Below are 12,129 nucleotides of genomic sequence, written 5' to 3' on the forward strand. Positions count from 1 at the left end.
TTGGGATGTAAATTGCTATGATATACATAACACGGTTCTTCACTTTTATGGAGGTGCAACATTACCAAAGTCCATCACTCATACTAATTTGGTATTGCTACCTAAGGAGCCAAGGATTCAGACATTCTCAGACTTAAGACCTATAAGCCTGAGTAACTTCATCAACAAGGTGTTGTCTAGGGTGCTTCATGACAGGTTAGAAAGGTATTTTCTATCTCCAATCTCACTTAATCAGCCTGGATTTGTTAAGGGTAGGAGCATCTTTGAAAATATACTTCTTACTCAGGAAATTGACACTAACATAAGGTTGAGAGGTAGGCCAGCTAATGTTGTCATTAAACTTGATATGGCAAAGGTTTATGTTAGGGTATCTTGGAAGTATTTGTTTCATGTCTTAAGGAGAATGGGGTTTGCTGAGCAATTTATCACCATGGTGTGGAACTTGTTATCTAACAATTGGTATTCAGTGTTGGTGAATGGACAAACTTCAGGTTTTTTCAAGTCAACAAGGGGAGTGAAGCAAGGAGATACATTGTCTCGTGCCTTATTTATATTGTCGCCGAAGGTGCTATAGTAAGGCCCCGTTAAAATTTCGTAATGATTTAAGATTTTAAAGTGCGCCAGCAGTATTTGGGAATAACGTATTCGAGTATTAAAGGATACCTATGGGATAGAACCACATCATTTTGAAATAAAAATATATGTTTATGGTGTGTTGGAACATACTAAGGAGTTTTGTAAATGGCAAGACTTTGTGTGGAACAAGTTGGAAAAATTAAATGGAAAAGATGTCTTAATTAGCACAAGACTCGACTTCAAATGAATGCAACTCCCAAATTATAACGACTTAGGTGGTTATATACCTATCACATTAAAGGCCTTTGAGTTTAGTTTCCAACATATTAAATCGTTTGTCATTTGGATTTGTCTACGTAGAGTTATGGCCATTTTACCAAACCTGTGTCATATGAGCGACCGCACACGTAGGAGCCCTATAAATACCCCGAAGGCCGGGAAGAGAGAGTGGTTAAGTCATTTCTTTGGGCTAGGGCTTGGATATCAAGGGGAATCCGTCCAACACTTCCCTTCCATTAACCAAGGTAATATTTTTGGAGTATTTTGAGTTGATTACTACTCCTAAACACCTAAATTAACAAGGATTAATCTTGAAGATCCATAGATTTCCATTCAAATCTCTAAATTGGTCAAGAACACTACAAGTTGGGATTCTCAAGAGTCTCACTACAAGAGGTATGTCTACCATCTCTAACTAATCTATGGTAATTAATTATGTATCAGATATGTGTTATGACTTATGGGATGGTGATTGGAAGCCATAAGTACCTAACATAGGTGTTGGTATTCTAGAGACTGTAAAATGAACCAATTGATAAGATTTATGGGTTGGGAGTGAATTATTGGGCATGCATGTGCTAACAGAAGTTTTGGATGGCCTAGAGACGATTGTAGGGTGAATCATTGGTGTGGGAGGTGGTTGTTAGGTGGAGAAATTTTATTGAAGGAGGTTGTAGAAAAATATGCACATTAGATGTTTGATAAAAAGTCTAAATGACTTAAAGTATAGAAAGCTTGCTAATATTGGTGCAATTGAGTTGCATTATTGTAGATTGAAATTGTTTAGTGTGGTGGACCACCGTAGTATAATTAAGGGGATAATTTCAGATATGTTGGCTAAAACATCTCTCTTAGAATTAAATTCCATGATGTTCCCGTAAGTTTCAAGTATAGTTGGCCCAGATTCCTAATTCCAATGTTCCGAGTTGTTCCTAATAATTTCGATTATCCTGAGTAAACAAAGTGTCGAAAGTTATGTATTCAAAACGTGTTCTGAATGCACCTATCACATTATGTTATCCTTCAGGAATGTGTTCAAGAATGATATGTGTATTAAAATGTTATGACCTTGAGTCGTGTTTCAAATGAAAGTTATTATGCCAAAGTTGTGGAAGCAATCTCAATGTGCTTATGACTCTAAATTGCTCATATGTGTGCCTAAAGTCTTGATTGAAAATGTCTTGTTGTTGATAATCTATAAAGATGCTTGAAAGTGTAAGTAGTGAGTTGAAGATAAAAAGTGTGGCCACTGTGCCAATAATTAAAGTTATACTTTTGGTCAATGATGCCAATGAAATGAAATGATATGAGAAAGGTTATGAATTGAGCCTCGATTCAACTGTTCCAAAATGACTTCGAAAATAGATTTGCCTAAAATCTTATGTACTTAAGTCATGCCCAAATATGGTTGTTTTAACTAAAGCTATGCTTTGTAAGTATTTCCAATGTGTTTTGAGTTCTTACATATTCATGAGTTGAAATTGTTTATTGCCCTTTCGGGAAAACGTTGTAAGTCCCCGTAAAACTTTGCCACGGAATTTAAGGTCTCATGGTGCCGAGGTAGGCTTACGTGTTTGAGGATTGTAGTATGTGAGATTAATGAACCATTTTGGTCATTTTCTTGTTGAAATTGGTTGAAGGAGTATGGGATTACCATTGTAGAGCTTTGTACTCTATTTTGCACACTAGGTGTTTGACAAAATTCCTAAGAGAGTTACACCATGTGAATCCTTCTAATTATTATCAGATTTTCGCTATCTTCCTATAGATCATTATTGCTAGAAATATTGGGACGTTGTAGTAACTTAAAGAAAGCTCAAATAAGGTATGTTGGCTAAACTCCTCTTTTAGAATTGAACCCCACAATGGCGTTGTAAGTCCCGTGTTGCTCATTATAAATTGATTGTTTTGAACAAGCCTTGTATAAAAAGATATTTGCGTTCAATTTGTATTCCTGACGTTCTTTTTATGTTGAGTTACTATTGGAGAGGGTGATTAAGCATGGGTTGTGTGTTAATGTATTATGATTTAAACACGTTCTTCAAATGAAAACTAGCATGTCGAATTGTGTAAGTAATCACATGTGTCTAAGACCCTTAATTTGGTTAGTTTCTCAAATGTGTATTTAAAGACTTGAGTAGAAATGTCTTGTTGTTGATAATCTATAAGGATGCTTGAAAGTGAAAGAAGGGGGTTGGGGATGGAAAGTGTGGCCACCGTGCCAACAATGAGAGTTATACTTGTGCCCAAACGTGGATGTTTTAACTAATGCTATATTTTGTAAGTATTTTCAATGTGTCTTTATCTCTTATATATATTCATGAGTTGAAATTGGGTATTGCCCTTTTGGGGAAAAGTATTTCAAGATTAATTGATGTGTTACTCGTTTATGATTTTTAATTTGTGCTTCGATTTCCAACTATTTTATTACATTTCTTGGAAAAAAATCCATTGTGTTTAAGGTGTTCATTATTAATGAACTTAAAGTTGTGATTATCAGAATATTCTATATGTTGATGTTTATGTGGATGATCCTTAAAAGTAATGAAATGAAAGTGTGGAATATAAGATACGGCAATCGTGCCTTGGGATGATGAATCATAAGTATGGCCAAGAGAGCCAATGGAATTATATTGATGTTGTGGATGGTTGAAGGTACTAACGAGGCTATATATAGTGTGAAAGGTAATAAGGTGAATATAAAATATATTTGTCCTTGTTTGAAAGTGGGTCATAAGTCCCATACCCGAAACTATACGTGCCGGTGTAAGGGTGGATTGTGATTATTCTCCTTGTTTGGGATGAGATTGAAATATTGATGTGATTGTGGTTATTTCCCATAATTGGGATGAGGTTGATATTAGTTGGAATTGGAAAGTCAACCCACACGGCATATGTGGGAAGGTGGCCTAGCCGATCGGGTGGAGATCAGATGCCATGTTACGCACTTGGTGGTACTACTCTTGGTAACACCTTTCTTTTGCACCACATGTCAAGCCACATTGTTCATGGGGAGATGGTCTAGACGATCGGGCGTGATCGTACTCCACGCTAAAAATATGGTGGTATATCGGTGCTAATGATCTCCCAGCCAAAAATATATAATATTTTTGTATCTTGAAAATTGTTATGTTTTAACTAGGCATTTGGATATTGTTGATTGTGACTTGCTGTTTCTATGGTTTTCCCTTTTTTATATTGGCATTCCATTTTGAAAGTGGACATATAGCTTTACATACTAGTACTATTCCACATGTACTAACATCCCTTTTTTCCGGGGGCGCTGCATCTTCAATGGATGCAGGTAGTTCAATAGTGGGCAGCTTTGGTCCTCATTAGCAGTCATTCTCTATTCAGCATGTTTTGGTGAGCCCTACTCTATTCCGGGCTTTGTGTCATTTGACGTTGTATTTTTTGCTTTGAGGTATAGCCGGGGCCTTGTTACCGGCACTTCCATTCTTCACTTATATTTTACTTAGAGGCTTCGTAGATAGATTGTGGGTGGTATTCGATGTTGGGAATTGAACTAGAAATATTGTTATTTGGTAAACATGTTTTTCTTTACATCTATAAACTTGTAATATTTTGAGAATCATAAATGAATATCCCTGTGAGTAATGGAAAACGAATGAGGAATACTTGATTTTTCTCATGTCTATCACTTGTATTGATTCTCATATTGTTAATGGGTAAGATTGGGTAGAAGGCATCTAGCAAACTTTCTTAACCGGGGTATCTTGGTGGAGCGTCGGTCGCGCTCCCTGAGGTCGGGGCGTGACAAAAGTACTTCAAGAATAAATGGAGTGTTACTTGTTTATGATTTTAACTTGTGCTTCGATTGCTAATCATCTTTCTCCATTCTTTCGACAGGAAACTATTGTATTTAAAGTCTTCATTTCTAATGAACTTAAAGTTGTGATTTCTGGAATATTCTATATCTTGATGTTTATGATGATGATCTATGAAAGTAAAGAGATGAAAGTGTGGAATATGAAATACGACCATTGTGCCATGAAAGAAGAATCATATGTATGACCAAGAGAGCTAATAAAATAATGATGTTGTAAGTGATTGAAAGTACTAATGAGGATATAAAGTGTTGTGAAAGGTTATGAGGTGTATGTATTTGTATTATTGTATCGTTAGTCACCGAGGAAGGGTAGGTTGAAATAACCTAACCACGAAACTACATGTGCCGGTGTTGAAGTGCATTGTGATTATTCCCCTTATTTGGGATGAGATTGATGTGATGAGAATATTCCCCGAAATTGGGATGAAATAATTGCTAGAAGAGGATGATGTCGATCCACATAGCATTGTGGTGAGACGGCCTAGCCGATCGGGTCACGATCGGATGCTATGCCACACATGGTGGTGATTGTGCTGGAGAATTGTGATTGTGATAATGATTGTGATTGTGGTTGATGTCTTCAGATGAGACGGCCTAGCCGATCGGGCCGTGATCGGACTCCGTGCTAGATTCATAGTGGTATATTAGTGCTAAAGATCTCCCAACCAAAAATAATATTATCTTCATATTTTGATTATCCTTTTCATAGTATTATCTCTGTATTTTGAAAATTGTTATGTTTTAACTTGGCACTTGGATTTCATTGATTGTTGCTTGTTGTTTCCATGGTTGTCCCTTTCTTACATTGGCATTCTATTTTGAAAGAGGACATTTAGCTTTACATACTAGTACTATTCCATATGTACTAACGTCCCTTTTGTCGGGGGCGCTGCATCTTCAATGGAGGCAGATGATTCATCAACGGGCAGTTGTGGTCCTCGTTAGCAGTTACTCTCTATTGAGCAGGTTTTGGTAAGCCTACTCTATTACGGGCCTAATGTCACTTAATGTTGTACTTTGTGTTTTGAGGTATAGCCGGGGCCTTGTTGCCGGCACTTCCATTCTACTCTTTTGTTGTACTTAGAGGCTCTGTAGACAGGTTGTGGGTGGTGCTTGATGTTGGGAATTGAACTAGAGTGTTGGTATTTGGCAAACATGTTTTTTATTATATCTATAAACTTGTAATATTTTGGAAATTATAAATGAAGTTGCTAATGGTAATTAAATGGGTGTTATTTATGAAATTCTTTTGATGTTTAATTAATGTAGTACATCTCCACTCTATTCATGGGCAAGGTTGGGTAGAAAGTATCTAGCAGGCTTGCTTGACCGGGTTGGTTATCTTTGTTGAGCGCCGGTCGCGCTCCCCGAGGTCGAGGCATGATAAACTTGGTATCTTAGCCTATGGTTTTAAAGTGTCCTAGGATATCTCGGAATCGTGCCTAGTAGAGTCCTTATTACCGGGGTGTTGTCGACCACATCTATAATTAGGAGGTTACATGGGCATTTAGGAATAACACCCTTCTTTGGTACTCCATGTCATGCGATAGAGCTCAAGGTAGGAAGCTAATTTCCTCGTTATGTCTCATTTTCTAGATGAGTAACCCACGAGTTAGAGGCAACGAGGAGGTATTTAAAGAACCAGTTACTAGGGGAAGTGTCCCCGTACCTACCAATGTCACCGCGCCACCAGATCATGTGGTGAGAGCACCTAAGATACGAGGGAGGATTGTTGGCACCAATAGGCCAGAATGTTTGATTTGTAAAAAGCGCCACTTAGGCTTATGTTGGATGAATCTAGAAATATATTATGATTGTGGAAAGAGGGTGCACAAAAAGAACAAATGCCCTAGGTTAGGTACACCTAGCCTGGTCTGCACGATTTGCGGGCTGGAATATTTTTCGTCGTGTTGTGAGTATGCTCAGGAGCGTGTTAGGGGTGGTAGGCTTGGGCAATTCCAAAGGCCCACACAGCAAACCGGTACAGGGATTGTTACTCCCACCATGAAGCCTTGGAGGAAGAATAAGGAGAATGCTTATGATGTATGCAAAAAGGGTAAAAGTCAGATAAGTGGGGCCAATCAGCTTAACAGGCCTTATCCTCGTTGTGTGAAGTGTAGGAGATGTCATTCGGGGTATGTCCCTATAGAACCAATGTATGTTATGGATGTGGAGGTGAGGGGCATCAGTTAAGGCACTGCCCCGACAACCTAAAATCACTAAATCACTTCTTGCTACATCATTCTGAACACTACATACGTTTCCTTGTCGTACACGTACATCTACATCGAAGAGCCTACATAAATATGGTCTTAACAAGTCATTGGGTCACAAAATATTGCATGCACCTACGTTTTGAATGAGACACATTATTCGTGAAGCCACTTTATCAAAAATTCTCTTATTTACAACCTTTTGTGGGAGTTGAGGTCTATAATTATTTCCTTGAATTGAGTTATAACCCTAGGCTAATACTTTCCACTTGCTTCCCTAATATGTTCAACAAGGGACTATACCTGATAAATATCTTACAAGAACCTTTTGATTCAAATGGATAACATCTGCTCACTTGTGCTTATGCATACATCGTCGTAAAGTTTACCGATGTGGTATCAAATCCAATGTAAAGTAGCCTAGTGTTGAGATCCTTCTTGAGCCACTCTTTCTCTCTCTTGTGTATGTGGCTCCTATGGTTTGAATAGTCACTTTACTCCTTTGTGAATATTATCATGAAACCTTTTCACTATCTAGTAACATGAGAGCATATCTCAGGACCTATCATATGTGTACATGTCAGTTGAAAGGGGTCACTTGTCCGCATAAAGTTTCTGGAAAATTTGAGATTTTCACAAATTTTTTATAGGAAGATCTTTTTGTTTGCCCATCTCAGTATGAATTTCATGTCCACTTAGATCATTCTGCAGCAAGCAGGTCACTTTGTTTCTAGTATTGTAGTTACGTATGAAGTGGCCTGGCATTGCAGCTTAAGAGTTATTATGGCAGAAACATGTCTAGCTCATAGCAAAATGTTCATTCTCTCTAACTAATACACGATCTAATCACAATATTAAGATGTCCTAGATACACGGTTTCACTCGTGTGAGTTTGAAATTTAAGTATACTTATCGCGACTTTCCCCTCCCAACTTCAGGTGGATGTTTCAGATTCTAGCACATATCATGAGCATATTGATTTGAAAGACAGGTTTGTCGTATCTCTAGTCCTCTCATATAGGATCAACTATCGGGAAGGGTTAAGCTGTCAAAATGGTAATAATCTCACAAGTGTTCAACCTCTTTTTCAACCTCATGGGCTTCTGGCATAGATTCCTTGTGTCAGTTAATGTTAAGAGCATAACTCAACTTCATGTATTTTGAAACCCCGTTGTTTCTCTTTATATTAAATTTGTGGGGATTGTAGGTTCAAACATATCAAAGAATAAGCATCATTCCATGACCAAACATTGGATAGGAAACTCTTTGGTCATATCCTTTCTAGCATATCACAGCATAATTGTTGAAGGTCACCAAAGGTTTAATTTGGGTGTTTGCAGTAGAGCTTTAGAGTTGAAGTAAGTGAACGGGTTATTCTCAAGATTTTATCCATGAATATATTGGGTGAATTGTTAAGGAAGGTAAAGTATGTGAAGTCACATTAGACCTTATGAAATCTTGAAGGAAATAGGCCGAACTATGAGTACGATGTTTCCCCATCATTGTCCTTCATGTACCTGGTGTTTCATGTGTCTATGTCTAAGAAGGTACTTGGATATCCTTTGTCAGTCGCTCCGGTGGAAGCTATTGAAGGTAACATTAATTGATAATTGGCTTATGAAGGGTACCTAATTGTCATCCTTGTTAGACAAGACCGAAAGTTGGGATTTCCTCCGTTAAAATGCTACAGCGAAGTATGTGAGTCGAGGAGGTTACCTCAAAGGCCGAGGATGTTGTGGAAAGAAAATATTCTCACTTGTTTGTATAGCCAAATGGTTGCAGTTCGAAGGGTACTTTCTATGTGTTATGATTTAAATATATACAGTTCATATCAAAATACCACTTCTGTTAATGTAATGCCTTTAATACAGAGATTGGTGTTATTGATATATATATATATATATATATATATATATATATATATATATATATATATATATATATATCGTGATGCTTTGTTGAGTTGTGAATGTGTTGTTAAGAGTGATTTTTGGGGATCTCCGACAGGTGGATAGGCCCAAATACAGGGGAAAATCTGTCACAATTTTTGGAAATTTGGGGAGTTAGCCAAATTTTGGAGCTTTTGGTGTGTGGATAAAGATTTAAGTCACATTGGATGTCTATGGCGGACTCTAACCCTCTTTCGAGGACGAATGATCCTAAGCGGGGGAGAATGTAAGGCCCCGTTAAAATTTAAAGTGCACCAGCATTATTTTGGAATAACGTATTCGAGTATTAAAGAAGAACTATGGGATAGAACCACATCATTTTAAAATGAAAATATATGTTTAAGGTGTGTTGGAACATACTAAAAAGTTTTGTAAATGGCAAGTATATGTGTGGAACAAGTTGGATATATTAAGTGGAAAGGATGTCTCAATTAGCACAAGACCCGACTTCAAATGAATTCAAATCCCAAAATATAAAGACTAAGTTGGTGATATAACTATAAAATTAAATCTCGTTGAGTATAGTTTCCAACGGATCAACTCGTTTGTCATTTGGATATGTCTACAGAAAGTTATGGCCATTTTACCAGAGCTATGCAATATGCGCCCCCGGATGAGCAGCTGCGCATATAAGGGGGGTTTCTGCATCGTGTGTGTAAGGACCCACAAATATTTAAAAAAGAAATCGGGGTTTCGTGGTGCCAAGTTAGATTCTTCCATTATTATAGTAGAAATTCTTGGCGGCGAGCAAGCTCGCCGCGGTTCGGACTTGTTGGATTGAACAGTACCCTACGGACTTAGAGAAAATATTTCGCAAAAGGACGCGTTTCTGCGGCCCATTATGCGGCCGCATAATCACTCTGCAGACCGAATAATGGCCGTAGAGTGAAGCAGTACGTTGGCCAGTTTGAGGTCAGCTTTGCGGTTGATTATGCGACCTCATAACCACTATGTGGACTCCATATCGATCGCATAATCCCTCTTGGATTTTTGCAGAGGGAGTTCTGCGGTGCATTATGCGACCGCAGAACGAGTATGCAGACCGCATACAAGTCGCATACCTGAGTCGTAAGTTCAGGCCCCTGAGGCCATTTCTGCGGTCACTTTGCGGCCCGCATAACCGTTATGCGGTCATATATGCGACCGCAGACTTGTGTCGGGGCATCTATTTTCTTAATTTAAAACCCGACCCCCATTCCATTAAAACACCCCCTTTAGTCTATTTTGAGCTCATTTTCTGATACTATAGAGTGAGAGAGGGAGCCTTAGAGTGAGAAAGTAATCCTCATCAATTATTCTTCAATTCTTGCTTGAAAGTTTGAAGATTATCAAGGAAAGCAAGCTAGGCCTCCATCCTAGAGGTAAGAATCTATACCTTGGCCCTAAATTTTTGAAACTTATACTGAAAATGAGTAATTAATAAAATGGTCCATGGGTATGAGGGTTGTTTATCTTGCATGCATGTGTGGTAAAAAGAGTGTGCAAAAGGGAACTAGAACCATGAATATTTTCCTAATTTTGGGTTCAATTTGTATATTGCTAAAATAGATTGAGGTTGCTAAGGGTTCCGGATAATTGTAGAGTCTAAAGAAGCGCAATTGAGGTATGTATGTCTAACTCTTTTCTTCCTAGAATCGAACTCCTGGTGTCCGAATATTTGGTGTAAGTTCCGACTTGATCATACTAGGATTGTTTGCCTTAGTGTGTTGGGTTGGAAAATTCATGTTCCCTAATTGTTTTAGATGTTTACCATGTCATCATGCTATTTGAGAACGTAACTATGATTTTCCAAGCTCCTTCCCTTATGTGTGAAATGCCTTATGTGATGGTATTTATCGACATGAATGGTGACGTTACTTGAACGAATAAAAAGGGAAAGACTTGAATTGTAAAATGTGCCAAAGTGCCAAGAACTATTTAATAAATGAGATTGTTTGTACCATGTAATGAAAGATGGGAAAGAGATGTGAATTGAGTGAATACTTGAAAGAGGTTCTGTCTCAAGTGAGATGGCTTAGCCGATCGGATGCCATGCCGAACACATGGTGGCATTTGTGTTGGAATTATTGATTTACATTGTGGATATGGATATGTCTCACTTGGGATGGCTTAGTCAGTTGGGCCGAGATCGGACTCCGTGTAAAAACACGGTGGCATTGTGAGTTGTGGCTTTGGCACTAAATATCATTAACCTAAAAAGATGGAAAGATTGAATTTGAAATTATGTGATCCTTATTTGGTGATTCTTTGTATTCTGTGAAGTACTTATTGATTGTTATGACTGACTTCTCTTTGATTTACTGTTCATTCTACTAAGATTAGTGTTTGCCTTCTATACTAGTACTATTCGACAGTACTGACGTCCCTTTTGCCGGGGGCGCTACATCTATGAATGGATGTAGGTGGTTCCATCGCAGATAGCGTTGATCTCAGATAGTGGTGCTCTCCCTCTCACTCATCACAGCAGTCTTGGTGAGCCCCATTTCTCCCTAGGGTTATGTAGTTCTTCTTCTGTATAAGTTTTTATATTTTGAGGTATAGCTGGGGCCTTCTTGCCGGCATTGTCATGTTGCTCTTTTGTACCCTTAGAGGCTCCGTAGACGTTTATGTGGGTCATGTATGTATGTTGGGGTGGACGTTGGACCGAGTTGTATTTTGGAAACTTAACTATGGCATAATGCATATAATGAAAAAAATGAACTAGCAACGTTTATATATTTATATAACTGATCTATCCCCTGTTTTACAAATGGTGGCGCATTCCATTTTTGGATCATGAGTGAGTCGGGTAGGAAAGGTTTACTAAGCTTGCTCGACCGATTTTACTCGGTTGAGCGCCGGTCACGCTCCCCGAGGTTGGGGCGTGACAGTGTGCGCAGCCAGATGCGTGGTCACTTGTCCAGGTGCGCGGAAGCGCACGTAGGAGCCCTATAAATACCCCCAAGGCCGGGGTGAGAGAGTGTTTAAGTCATTTCCTTGGGCTAGGACTTCCATATCAAGAAGAATCCGTCCAACACTTCCCTTTCATGAACCAATGTAATATAATTGGAGTATTTTGAGTTGATCACTTGTAACACCCCGGAAAAAAAAATTCAAAGTATTTAAGTATAAGGCCTGGTAAAATTTGCAAAGAAAATAATGTTTTATGGTGCCGGACTACGCTTGCTCGCCGAGACTCGGACTTTTTGGGTTGAACAATGTACGAGAATGAAAAGGAAAATTTTTGGCAGAAAAATATAATTCTGCGGTCCATTATGAGACC

The sequence above is a fragment of the Nicotiana tomentosiformis genome, chromosome 1 (genome assembly GCF_000390325.3).
Source record: "Nicotiana tomentosiformis chromosome 1, ASM39032v3, whole genome shotgun sequence".
Taxonomy (NCBI): domain Eukaryota; kingdom Viridiplantae; phylum Streptophyta; class Magnoliopsida; order Solanales; family Solanaceae; genus Nicotiana; species Nicotiana tomentosiformis.